The sequence below is a fragment of the Oncorhynchus gorbuscha genome, unplaced genomic scaffold (assembly GCF_021184085.1).
Source record: "Oncorhynchus gorbuscha isolate QuinsamMale2020 ecotype Even-year unplaced genomic scaffold, OgorEven_v1.0 Un_scaffold_3876, whole genome shotgun sequence".
Classification (NCBI taxonomy): domain Eukaryota; kingdom Metazoa; phylum Chordata; class Actinopteri; order Salmoniformes; family Salmonidae; genus Oncorhynchus; species Oncorhynchus gorbuscha.
Window position 1 is genome coordinate 2,102 of NW_025748020.1, and position 14,919 is coordinate 17,020.

At 48.1% G+C, this 14,919-nt stretch overlaps 1 protein-coding gene across 1 annotated transcript in view; it reads left to right on the forward strand.

Moving 5' to 3' along the window:
* Nucleotides 1-4,469: 4,469 nt before the first annotated feature.
* The window catches only part of LOC124028229 (WAS/WASL-interacting protein family member 1-like), a 34,839-nt gene continuing 24,389 nt past the window's right edge, over nt 4,470-14,919 (forward strand). Inside the window, 1 exon segment of the mRNA XM_046340345.1 lies at nt 4,470-4,799. The gene's annotated coding sequence lies outside the window, so the exon portion shown is untranslated.

A 14,919-nucleotide genomic window follows, 5' to 3' on the forward strand; every position in this document is an offset into this window, starting at 1 on the left:
GGTGTTCTTAATGTTTGCTAGAGTCGGTATTAGTAAGGTGTTCTTAATGTTTGCTAGAGTCAGTATTTGTAAGGTGTTCTTAATGTTTGGTAGAGTCAGTATTAGCAAGGTGTTCTTAATGTTTAGTCATGGTATAGTCATTGCAGCATACTTGTATAGTACAGACTTTTGTGCATTGTTGGATGGAGAAGTAGATGAAGAAAGTACAGTATCTGGAGATGAAGAGAGTACAGTATCATTGATGAAGAGAGTACAGTATCTGGAGATGAAGAGGGTACAGTATCTGGAGATGAAGAGGGTACAGTATCTGGAGATGAAGAGGGTACAGTATCTGGAGATGAAGAGGGTACAGTATCTGGAGATGAAGAGGGTACAGTATCTGGAGATGAAGAGAGTACAGTATCATTGATGAAGAGAGTACAGTATCTGGAGATGAAGAGAGTACAGTATCATTGATGAAGAGAGTACAGTATCTGGAGATGAAGAGAGTACAGTATCTGGAGATGAAGAGAGTACAGTATCATTGATGAAGAGAGTACAGTATCTGGAGATGAAGAGAGTACAGTATCTGGAGATGAAGAGAGTACAGTATCATTGATGAAGAGAGTACAGTATCTGGAGATGAAGAGGGTACAGTATCTGGAGATGAAGAGGGTACAGTATCTGGAGATGAAGAGGGTACAGTATCTGGAGATGAAGAGAGTACAGTATCTGGAGATGAAGAGAGTACAGTATCTGGAGATGAAGAGAGTACAGTATCTGGAGATGAAGAGAGTACAGTATCATTGATGAAGAGAGTACAGTATCTGGAGATGAAGAGTACAGTATCTGGAGATGAAGAGTACAGTATCTGGAGATGAAGAGAGTACAGTATCTGGAGATGAAGAGAGTACAGTATCTGGAGATGAAGAGAGTACAGTATCTGGAGATGAAGAGAGTACAGTATCTGGAGATGAAGAGGGTACAGTATCTGGAGATGAAGAGAGTACAGTATCTGGAGATGAAGAGAGTACAGTATCTGGAGATGAAGAGAGTACAGTATCTGGAGATGAAGAGAGTACAGTATCTGGAGATGAAGAGGTACAGTATCTGGAGATGAAGAGGGTACAGTATCTGGAGATGAAGAGGGTACAGTATCTGGAGATGAAGAGGGTACAGTATCTGGAGATGAAGAGGGTACAGTATCTGGAGATGAAGAGAGTACAGTATCTGGAGATGAAGAGAGTACAGTATCTGGAGATGAAGAGAGTACAGTATCTGGAGATGAAGAGGTACAGTATCTGGAGATGAAGAGGGTACAGTATCTGGAGATGAAGAGAGTACAGTATCTGGAGATGAAGAGAGTACAGTATCTGGAGATGAAGAGGGTACAGTATCTGGAGATGAAGAGGGTACAGTATCTGGAGATGAAGAGAGTACAGTATCTGGAGATGAAGAGAGTACAGTATCTGGAGATGAAGAGAGTACAGTATCTGGAGATGAAGAGTACAGTATCTGGAGATGAAGAGAGTACAGTATCATTGATGAAGAGAGTACAGTATCTGGAGATGAAGAGAGTACAGTATCTGGAGATGAAGAGAGTACAGTATCATTGATGAAGAGAGTACAGTATCTGGAGATGAAGAGAGTACAGTATCTGGAGATGAAGAGAGTACAGTATCTGGAGATGAAGAGAGTACAGTATCATTGATGAAGAGAGTACAGTATCTGGAGATGAAGAGAGTACAGTATCTGGAGATGAAGAGAGTACAGTATCTGGAGATGAAGAGAGTACAGTATCTGGAGATGAAGAGGGTACAGTATCTGGAGATGAAGAGGGTACAGTATCTGGAGATGAAGAGAGTACAGTATCTGGAGATGAAGAGAGTACAGTATCTGGAGATGAAGAGAGTACAGTATCTGGAGATGAAGAGAGTACAGTATCTGGAGATGAAGAGAGTACAGTATCTGGAGATGAAGAGGGTACAGTATCATTGATGAAGAGAGTACAGTATCATTGATGAAGAGAGTACAGTATCTGGAGATGAAGAGAGTACAGTATCTGGAGATGAAGAGAGTACAGTATCTGGAGATGAAGAGAGTACAGTATCTGGAGATGAAGAGAGTACAGTATCTGGAGATGAAGAGAGTACAGTATCTGGAGATGAAGAGAGTACAGTATCTGGAGATGAAGAGAGTACAGTATCATTGATGAAGAGAGTACAGTATCTGGAGATGAAGAGAGTACAGTATCTGGAGATGAAGAGAGTACAGTATCTGGAGATGAAGAGAGTACAGTATCTGGAGATGAAGAGAGTACAGTATCTGGAGATGAAGAGAGTACAGTATCATTGATGAAGAGAGTACAGTATCTGGAGATGAAGAGAGTACAGTATCTGGAGATGAAGAGAGTACAGTATCTGGAGATGAAGAGAGTACAGTATCTGGAGATGAAGAGAGTACAGTATCTGGAGATGAAGAGAGTACAGTATCTGGAGATGAAGAGAGTACAGTATCATTGATGAAGAGAGTACAGTATCATTGATGAAGAGAGTACAGTATCTGGAGATGAAGAGAGTACAGTATCTGGAGATGAAGAGAGTACAGTATCTGGAGATGAAGAGAGTACAGTATCTGGAGATGAAGAGAGTACAGTATCTGGAGATGAAGAGAGTACAGTATCTGGAGATGAAGAGAGTACAGTATCTGGAGATGAAGAGAGTACAGTATCTGGAGATGAAGAGGAGATGAAGAGAGTACAGTATCATTGATGAAGAGTACAGTATCTGGAGATGAAGAGAGTACAGTATCTGGAGATGAATAGAGTACAGTATCTGGAGATGAAGAGAGTACAGTATCTGGAGATGAAGAGAGTACAGTATCTGGAGATGAAGAGAGTACAGTATCTGGAGATGAAGAGGGTACAGTATCTGGAGATGAAGAGGGTACAGTATCTGGAGATGAAGAGGGTACAGTATCTGGAGATGAAGAGAGTACAGTATCTGGAGATGAAGAGAGTACAGTATCTGGAGATGAAGAGAGTACAGTATCTGGAGATGAAGAGAGTACAGTATCTGGAGATGAAGAGAGTACAGTATCTGGAGATGAAGAGAGTACAGTATCTGGAGATGAATAGAGTACAGTATCTGGAGATGAAGAGAGTACAGTATCTGGAGATGAAGAGAGTACAGTATCTGGAGATGAAGAGGGTACAGTATCTGGAGATGAAGAGGGTACAGTATCTGGAGATGAAGAGGGTACAGTATCTGGAGATGAAGAGGGTACAGTATCTGGAGATGAATAGAGTACAGTATCTGGAGATGAAGAGAGTACAGTATCTGGAGATGAATAGAGTACAGTATCTGTGTGTCTAGGAGCTGTTTGGACTGTGACTGTATCTGCAAACTGTATTAAATTGGCATATGAGTCAAAGCATTAGCCTACACAATGCAAAGGGGGGGGGGTCGCGTGTGTGTGTGACAGAGCGAGCGTGAGCGTGTGTGTAAGGCTGCTGACTGAGTTGAAAGAGAGGAAGTATGACTGAAAGCTGAACACAGGAAGTGGCTCTGACTCTGAGTAAAGCTATTCTAGCAGGAGAGGAGAGCTCTCTCTCTCTCTCTCTCGACAGCAGCTCTCTGAGGAGAGGAGGGTCTTCAATCTGCATCAGAGGACAGACTTCAGTGAGAGAGAGGAGCGAAGAAGAAGAAGCCCTGTGATGCTCACATGACAGTGTGACTGAGACCCCTAGATGAGAGGTGAGGTTTTGACTTTCACAGGAGAGGACAAACTGAAGAGGGGAGAGAGAGAGATAGAAACTGCTGCTCAGCTCAGACTGTGTGACTGTGAGAGAGATCCTAGATGAGAGGTTTTGTAGCCTTCACACCGCTGTCTCTCTCTCTCTCTCTCTCTCTCTCTCTCTCTCTCTCTCTCTCTCTCTCTCTCTCTCTCTCTCTCTCTCTCTCTCTGTCTCTCTCTCTCTCTGTCTCTCTCTCTCTCTCTCTCTCTCTCTCTCTCTCTGTCTCTCTCTCTCTCTGTCTCTCTCTCTCTCTCTCTCTCTCTCTCTCTGTCTCTCTCTCTCTGTCTCTCTCTGTCTCTGTCTCTCTCTGTCTCTCTCTCTCTCTGTCTCTCTCTCTCTCTGTCTCTCTCTCTCTGTCTCTCTCTGTCTCTCTCTGTCTCTCTCTGTCTCTCTCTGTCTCTCTCTCTCTCTCTCTGTCTCTCTCTCTCTCTCTCTCTCTCTCTCTCTCTCTCTGTCTCTCTCTGTCTCTCTCTCTCTCTCTCTGTCTCTCTCTCTCTCTCTCTCTCTCTCTCTCTCTCTCTCTCTCTCTCTCTCTGTCTCTCTCTCTCTCTGTCTCTCTCTCTCTGTCTCTCTCTCTCTCTCTCTCTCTCTCTCTCTCTCTCTCTCTCTCTCTCTCTCTCTCTCTCTGCTCTCTCTGTCTCTGTCTCTCTCTGTCTCTGTCTCTCTCTGTCTCTCTCTCTCTGTCTCTCTCTCTCTCTCTCTCTCTCTCTCTCTCTCTCTCTCTCTCTCTCTCTCTCTCTCTCTCTCTCTCTCTCTCTCTCTCTCTCTCTCTCTCTCTCTCTCTCTCTCTCAGTTCATGACACAGCAAGTTGAGGAAGTGAAATACAGTAACATGGGGTTGGACTGAATGTGGAACTGTGACTTCTCTAATGTGTAAAGAGGGTTAGGAGGGGAACCAAATTAAGGAAGCTACCACCTATCGCTGTAACTCTGTGTACCGTTTCTTTGCCCGTTCTCTGGAAGAATCATTTCGAGAGCTACCTAAGAGAGGGAATTTGCAGTCACCTTTTTGGGCACAACTTCCGTGAGTAGATGTAATAATTGTTTAATATATTGTGGTAATCCATTTGATACATTCATACAATATATGATATGTTTCCATAGTCCTAGCTCAGCTCCTGTTCTTTCTCTTCTGACAGTTGAGATTTCTCCTCAGATTTCTCCTCTGTGTCGGTGTTCTGTTTGACAGCTGTTTAATGGAGGAAAAGGGAACCATTGTAGTGTGAATTTAACTTGCGACTTTGTTTCCTGTCTTCCTGGGGAACATTAGTGGCTGCACTTTGCCAGAAATGCTGTTGATGTTGGCAGAACTGTCTTTAAAGGGATAGTTTGGGGTTTTGGCAACGAGGTCCTTTATCTCCTTCCCCAGAGTCAGTTAATGTATGTAATTCTGTCCTTGAGCTGTTCTTGTCTAATGATGTTCTGTATTATGTTTCATGCTCTGTGTTGAACTCCAGGAAGAGTAGCTGCAACAGCTAACGGGGATCCTAATAAAATACCAAGATGAACTTGTGGAGACCATTTTTATGTCTCTGCGTTCACTTGGAAGGAAGCTGCTGACTTGCAAATGCTTGTGATTGTATTAGGATCCCCATTAGCCGACGCCAATGGTGACAGCTAGTCTTCCTGGGGTCCGACACATAACGACAGAGACATTACAGACAAAAATACTTTACAATTTAAAACATGAACATAGTTTTCTATATGGAAAAATTCACTACGACATAAGACAAATGTACACACACATTTAAAACAACAACAACACAACTAAAGAATAAGTGTGTGTGCGTTAGGATCTATCAGTTACACACACTTGTCAGTACATACACACACATGTCAGTACACACACACACATGTCAGTACACACACACACATGTCAGTACACACACACACATGTCAGTACACACACACACACATGTCAGTACACACACACACATGTCAGTACACACACACACATGTCAGTACACACACACACATGTCAGTACACAAACACACACATGTCAGTACACACACACACACACATGTCAGTACACACACACACACACATGTCAGTACACACACACACACACACACATGTCAGTACACACACACATGTCAGTACACACACACACACACACACATGTCAGTACACACACACACACACACACATGTCAGTACACACACACACACATGTCAGTACACACACACACACACACATGTCACTACACACACACACACATGTCAGTACACACACACACACACACATGTCAGTACACACACACACATGTCAGTACACACACACACACACACATGTCACACACACACACACACACACACATGTCAGTACACACACACACACATGTCAGTACACACACACACAGTACACACACACACACACACACACACACACACACATGTCAGTACACACACACACACATGTCAGTACACACACACATGTCAGTACACACACACACACACACACACACACACACACACACACACACACACACATGTCAGTACACACACACACACATGTCAGTACACACACACACACATGTCAGTACACACACACATGTCAGTACACACACACACACACACACACACATGTCAGTACACACACACATGTCAGTACACACACACACACATGTCAGTACACACACACACACATGTCAGTACACACACACACACACACACACACACACACACACACACACACACACACACACACACACACACACACACACACACACACACACACACACACACACACACACACACACACACACACACACACACACACATGTCAGTACACACACACACACACATGTCAGTACACACACACACACACATGTCAGTACACACACACACACACATGTCAGTACACACACACACACACACACATGTCAGTACACACACACACACACACACATGTCAGTACACACACACACACATGTCAGTACACACACACACACACAGTACACACACACACACACACACACACACACACACACACACACACACACACACACACACACACACACACACACACACACACACACACACACACACACACACACACACACACACACACACACATGTCAGTACACACACACACATGTCAGTACACACACACACACACACATGTCAGTACACACACACACACACATGTCAGTACACACACATGTCAGTACATACACACACATGTCAGTACATACACACACATGTCATTACATACACACACATGTCAGTACATACACACACACGTCAGTACATACACACACACGTCAGTACACACACACTTTTGGTCACATGGGGTAGAGGTGTTGCTTTATTTGTTTTCTGAAACCAGGTCTGCTGTTAACTTGCTCTGTGAGATAGAAGGGGGTTGCAGGCACTCGTGTCTATGTGTAATACTGTATGTTTTCTTCAATTTGTTCTGGACCTGGGAACTGTGAAGTGCAATGACTGGAAGTCAATGGGAACAGCTATCATGGTCGCAGAACTACCTTTACTTTCTTCATACTCGACGCAGAGACATACACATGGTGTCCACGAGTTCATCCAACTCTGGGGGAGAAATCCCCAAACTATCCCTGTTTTCAATCGTTAGACCAGTGGTCACCCACCGGTCCATCGCGATCTCCAAGGCATTCCTAGTTGATCTCCAAGGCATTCCTAGTTGATCTCCAAGGCATTCCTAGTTGATCTCCAAGGCATTCCTAGTTGATCTCCAAGGCATTCCTAGTTGATCTCCATTCCTAGTTGATCTCCAAGGCATTCCTAGTTGATCTCCAAGGCATTCCTAGTTGATCTCCAAGGCATTCCTCCCAGTTGTTGTTGGCAGAGCATGGCGCTTGTAACGCCAGGGTAGTGGGTTCGATCCCCACCACCCATACGTAGAATGTATGCACACATGACTGTAAGTCGCTTTGGATAAAAGCGTCTGCTAAATGGCATATATTATTATTATTATTAGTTGATTTCCCAAGGCATTCCTAGTTGATCTCCCAAGGCATTCCTAGTTGATCTCCCAAGGCATTCCTAGTTGATCTCCAAGGCATTCCTAGTTGATCTCCAAGGCATTCCTAGTTGATCTCCAAGGCATTCCTAGTTGATTTCCCAAGGCATTCCTAGTTGATCTCCAAGGCATTCCTAGTTGATCTCCAAGGCATTCCTAGTTGATCTCCAAGGCATTCCTAGTTGATCTCCAAGGCATTCCTAGTTGATCTCCAAGGCATTCCTAGTTGATCTCCCAAGGCATTCCTAGTTGATCTCCCAAGGCATTCCTAGTTGATCTCCCAAGGCATTCCTAGTTGATCTCCCAAGGCATTCCTAGTTGATCTCCCAAGGCATTCCTAGTTGATCTCCCAAGGCATTCCTAGTTGATCTCCCAAGGCATTTCTAGTTGCTCTCCAAGGCATTCCTAGTTGATCTCCAAGGCATTCCTAGTTGATCTCTGCCTCCTGTACCAACTGGTGCATGGGGTAACGACAGGAACTGGTGCAGGAGGCAGAAAGAATGGGGTAACAACAGGAACTGGTGCAGGAGGCAGAAAGAATGGAGTAACGACAGGAACTGGTGCAGGAGGCAGAAAGAATGGAGTAACGACAGGAACTGGTGCAGGAGGCAGAAAGAATGGGGTAACGACAGGAACTGGTGCAGGAGGCAGAAAGAATGGGGTAACAACAGGAACTGGTGCAGGAGGCTGAAAGAATGGGGTAACAACAGGAACTGGTGCAGGAGGCAGAAAGAATGGGGTAACAACAGGAACTGGTGCAGGAGGCAGAAAGAATGGAGTAACGACAGGAACTGGTGCAGGAGGCAGAAAGAATGGGGTAACGACAGGAACTGGTGCAGGAGGCAGAAAGAATGGGGTAACGACAGGAACTGGTGCAGGAGGCAGAAAGAATGGGGTAACGACAGGAACTGGTGCAGGAGGCAGAAAGAATGGGGTAACGACAGGAACTGGTGCAGGAGGCTGAAAGAATGGGGTAACGACAGGAACTGGTGCAGGAGGCAGAAAGAATGGGGTAACGACAGGAACTGGTGCAGGAGGCTGACCAAACTGGTGCAGGAGGCAGAAACGTGTTTATATAGGAACTGGTGCAGGAGGCTCAGAAAGAATGGGGTAACGACAGGAACTGGTCTAGGAGGCAGAAGATCTGGTTCTATGAAAGCTCTATTTCTTCCTGTTCTTAAGTTTCGTTTTTTTGGAAGAAAGAATGGGTTTTGTACACCAGGAACTGGTGCAACTGGGGTCAGGAACTGGTGCTGAAAAATGGGGTACAACATTTTTGGTTAGGAGGCAAAAGAATGGGGTAACACAGGAACTGGTTTAGGAGGCAGAAAAATGGGGTAACGACAGGAACTGGTGCAGGAGGCAGAAAGAATGGGGAACGACAGGAACTGGTGCAGGAGGCAGAAAGAATGGGGTAACAACAGGAACTGGTGCAGGAGGCCTGAAAGAATGGGGTAACGACAGGAACTGGTGCAGGAGGCAGAAAGAATGGGGTGCCTTTTCTCAAAAAGAATGGGGTAAGTCAGGAACTGGTGCAGGAGGCAGAAAGAATGACTGCAGCTCCCTGGTGCAGGAGGCAGAAAGAATGGATAACGACAGGAACTGGTCAGGAGGCTGAAAGTGGGGTAACGATCAAACTGAGGAGGTAAATGAATGGGGTAACGACAGGAACTGGTGCAGGAGGCCTCAAAGAATGAGACTCAGAGCTGCAATCATCTTTTACCAGTGTGGTCAAATTCACATAGAAATGTTTATATAGATCTGTTTCTCAATGGAACAAGTCTAAGAAGCAAATAGATCTGTTCTATGTGCTCTATTTCTTCCTGTTCTTAAGTTTCGTTTTTGCGTCTTTTACTTGTGGTTTTGTACACCAGCTTCAAACAGCTGAAAATACAACATTTTTGTTTATGGAAAATATATTTCACAGTGGTTTAGATGATACAATAATTCTCTACATTATACTTCCTTGTTTTGTCACAAACTGAAAAAAATTTTAACAACCAGGAAATGGTGGAGTGATTTCTGCATAGTGCATCTTTTTTAAAGTTTCGTCATCAGCAGGAAGAGTGCCTTTTCTCAGAGGGGTGAGTCAGGTGAGAGGCAGGTGACTGCAGCTCCCTCAGACTGACCATCAGATGCAGGCCATCAGTCCAGTACATCAAAGAGGAAGTAAATGATTACGATCACTCAGCTGTGCCTCACAAGTAATACAACCAATCATCTATTACCAGTGTGGTCATATACAGTACCTCAAATGTTGAAATAGAGTTTCTCAATGGAACAATGGTAGGGCAAATCAAGCATAGCCAATATGCAGTGATAGTGTATTGGGCCTGTAGCCTACTGAACAAACCTCATTGTAACAGAACTGTGTTTAACTGCTTCATGTTGCATAGACTTATGTTTTTGAAGTTATGTTTAAAAAAAAAATCTGAGCGGTAGATCTCTGAGCGGTCGGTAGATCTCTGAGCGGTCGGAAGATCTCTGAGCGGTCGGAAGATCTCTGAGCGGTCGGAAGATCTCTGAGTGGTCGGAAGATCTCTGAGCGGTCGGTAGATCTCTGAGCGGTCGGTAGATCTCTGAGCGGTCGGTAGATCTCTGAGCGGTCGGTAGATCTCTGAGCGGTCGGTAGATCTCTGAGCGGTCGGAAGATCTCTGAGCGGTCGGAAGATCTCTGAGCGGTCGGTAGATCTCGGCTTTCCTTTTGACTCAAAGTGATCTTGACTCAGAAAAGGTTGATGACCTCTACCTCAGACTAATTACCTCAGTGTGGAAGTTGTGGGAAGTGGCCTTCCTCTTCCCTTATTCTAGGAACGTCTGGTAATGTACTAGAGGGGTTTATTTAAAGTCTCCCCTGTGTGGGTCAGCATTGACACATAACTCTACTCTAGCTAACGTCCCATACAGGATGTTAGCTTAGATACTCAGCACGGTTTCTCTCTGCCCAGACACACACACACACACACACACACACACACACACACACACACACACACACACACACACACACACACACACACACACACACACACACACACACACACACACACACACACACACACACACACACACACACACTGCTGCATTATACAGTCCAGTCCTGTGAGAGAAGCATCCAGCCTTCTACCTAATCCCACCACATCCCTGTTAGGTACAACAGGGCCCTTCTCCCTAATCCCACCACATCCCTGTTAGGTACAACAGGGCCCTTCTCCCTAATCCCACCACATCCCTGTTAGGTACAACAGGGCCCTTCTCCCTAATCCCACCACATCCCTGTTAGGTACAACAGGGCCCTTCTCCCTAATCCCACCACATCCCTGTTAGGTACAACAGGGCCCTTCTCCCTAATCCCACCACATCCCTGTTAGGTACAACAGGGCCCTTCTCCCTAATCCCACCACATCCCTGTTAGGTACAACAGGGCCCGTGGGGAGGGGGCTGTTTTTGGCAATGCCACCAGATGTCCTCTACTCTGCACTGCCACTATGGTCCATCTCTCCGGTATTGCTGTTACTTTAACAACTGTTGTCATAAAAGTTTTGAGAATACTTTTGCTGAATTACAGTAGAACCATAATGGCGTGTGAACGGTGGTGTTGTTGTCTCCAGTCAGTTTATTCACCTCTATAACTGCTAGTGGTGGTGTGTGTGTCTCTGCTGCTAATCCTGATGAGGTATCGGCGCGGGGGGTTGTCGGGAGGATCAAAGAGCAGCAGCCATTTTAACAGCGTCTAAACTGAAGCATGTGTGTTTGTATATGCGAGCCCTCATGTGTGTCCTACTTGTGCTACTTCAAAGTGTCCACAGTCCCACAGGAGGAGTCATGTGTCCAACCTCATCACTGACCAGACTCCAACCCCAACCCCATCACTGACCAGGCTCCAACCCCAACCCCATCACTGACCAGACTCCAACCCCAACCCCATCACTGACCAGACTCCAACCCCAAACCATCACTGACCAGGCTCCAACCCCAACCCCATCACTGACCAGGCTCCAACCCCAACCCCATCACTGACCAGACTCCAACCCCAACCAATCACTGACCAGGCTCCAACCCCAACCCATCACTGACCAGGCTCCAACCCCACATCACTGACCAGGTCCAACCCCAACCAATCACTGACCAGACTCCAACCCCAACCCATCACTGACCAGACTCCAACCCCAACCCATCACTGACCAGGCTCCAACCCCAACCCATCACTGACCAGACTCCAACCCCAACCCATCACTGACCAGACTCCAACCCCAACCCATCACTGACCAGACTCCAACCCCAACCCATCACTGACCAGACTCCAACCCCAACCCATCACTGACCAGACTCCAACCCCAACCCATCACTGACCAGGTCCAACCCCAACCCATCACTGACCAGACCCTTCTCCCTAACCCCAACCCATCCCTGACCAGACTCCAACCCCCCCATCACTGACCAGACTCCACCAAACCATCCTGACCAGGCTCCAACAACCCCATCACTGACCAGACTCCAACCCCAACCACATCACTGACCAGGTCCAACCCCAACCCCATCACTGACCAGGCTCCAGTCCAACCCCATCCTGACCAGGCTCCAACAACCCCATCACTGACCAGGCTCCAATCCCAACCCCATCCCTGACCAGGCTCCAACAACCCCATCACTGACCAGACTCCAACCCCAACCCCATCACTGACCAGGTCCAACCCCATCATTGACCAGTTCCAACAACCCCATCACTGACCAGACTCCAACCTTTGAGAATACTTTTGCATCACTGACCAGACTCCAACCCCAACCCATCACTGACCAGACTCCAACCCCAACCCATCACTGACCAGACTCCAACCTGTGAGCTGTGTGTATCACTGACCAGACTGGTGTGTGTCACTGACCAGACTAACCCCATCACTGACCAGACCCCATCAACCCCAACCCATCACTGACCAGACTCCAACCCCAACCCATCTAAGACTGAAGCATCACTGACCAGACTCCAACCCCAACCCATCACTGACCAGACTCCAACCCCAACCCATCCCCTCAGGAGACCAGACTCCAACCCCATCACTGACCAGACTCCAACCCCAACCCCATCACTGACCAGGCTCCAACCCCAACCCCATCACTGACCAGGCTCCAACCCCAACCCCATCACTGACCAGGCTCCAACCCCAACCCATCACTGACCAGGCTCCAACCCCAACCCCATCACTGACCAGGCTCCAACCCCAACCCCATCACTGACCAGGCTCCAACCCCAACCCCATCACTGACCAGGCTCCAGTCCAACCCCATCACTGACCAGGCTCCAACCCCAACCCATCACTGACCAGGCTCCAACCCCATCACTGACCAGGCTCCAACCCCATCACTGACCAGGCTCCCCCAACCCATCACTGTCCAACCCATCACTGACCAGACTCCAACCCCAACCCATCACTGACCAGGCTCCAACCCCAACCCATCACTGACCAGACTCCAACCCCAACCCATCACTGACCAGACTCCAACCCCATCACTGACCAGACTCCAACCCCAACCCATCACTGACCAGACTCCAACCCCAACCCATCACTGACCAGGCTCCAACCCCAACCCATCACTGACCAGACTCCAACCCCAACCCATCACTGACCAGGCTCCAGTCCAACCCCATCACTGACCAGACTCCCAACCCCATCACTGACCAGACTCCAACCCCATCACTGACCAGACTCCAACCCCAACCCTGACCAGGCTCCAGTCCACCCCATCACTGACCAGGCTCCAGTCCAACCCCATCACTGACCAGGCTCCAGTCCCCAACCCCATCACTGACCAGGCTCCAGTCCAACCCCATCACTGACCAGGCTCCAGTCCAACCCCATCACTGACCAGGCTCCAGTCCAACCCCATCACTGACCAGGCTCCAGTCCAACCCCATCACTGACCAGGCTCCAACCCCATCACTGACCAGGCTCCAACCCCAACCCATCACTGACCAGGCTCCAACCCCAACCCATCACTGACCAGGCTCCAACCCCAACCCATCACTGACCAGACTCCAACCCCAACCCATCACTGACCAGGCTCCAGTCCAACCCATCACTGACCAGGCTCCAACCCAACCCATCACTGACCAGGCTCCAGACCAAACCCATCACTGACCAGGCTCCAGTCCAACCCATCACTGACCAGGCTCCAGTCCAACCCATCACTGACCAGGCTCACACTGACCAGGCTCCAGTCCAACCCATCACTGACCAGGCTCCAGTCCAACCCCATCACTGACCAGGCTCCAGTCCAACCCCATCACTGACCAGGCTCCAGTCCAACCCCATCACTGACCAGGCTCCAGTCCAACCCATCACTGACCAGGCTCCAACCCCAACCCATCACTGACCAGGCTCCAGTCCAACCCATCACTGACCAGGCTCCAGTCCAACCCCATCACTGACCAGGCTCCAGACCAACCCCATCACTGACCAGGCTCCAGTCCAACCCCATCACTGACCAGGCTCCAGTCCAACCCATCACTGACCAGGCTCCAGTCCAACCCCATCAGTGACCAGGCTCCAGTCCAACCCCATCACTGACCAGGCTCCAGTCCAACCCATCACTGACCAGGCTCCAGTCCAACCCCATCACTGACCAGGCTCCAGTCCAACCCATCACTGACCAGGCTCCAGTCCAACCCATCACTGACCAGGCTCCAGTCCAACCCCATCACTGACCAGGCTCCAGTCCATCCCCATCACTGACCAGGCTCCAACCCAACCCATCACTGACCAGGCTCCAGTCCAACCCATCACTGACCAGGCTCCAACCCAACCCATCACTGACCAGGCTCCAACCCCAACCCATCACTGACCAGGCTCCAACCCCAACCCATCACTGACCAGACTCCAACCCCAACCCATCACTGACCAGGCTCCAACCCATCACTGACCAGGCTCCAACCCCAACCCATCACTGACCAGGCTCCAACCCCAACCCATCACTGACCAGGCTCCAACCCATCACTGACCAGGCTCCAGTCCAACCCAAACCCTGACCAGGCTCCTAGACAGTCACTGTCCAGGCTCAACCCATTCAGCTGAGGAGAAACTTAGCCTGGAATCCCCCCTGAAGATGTCTCAGCAGGAGAAACCTAAGCTTGGAATCAAAGATGTCTCAG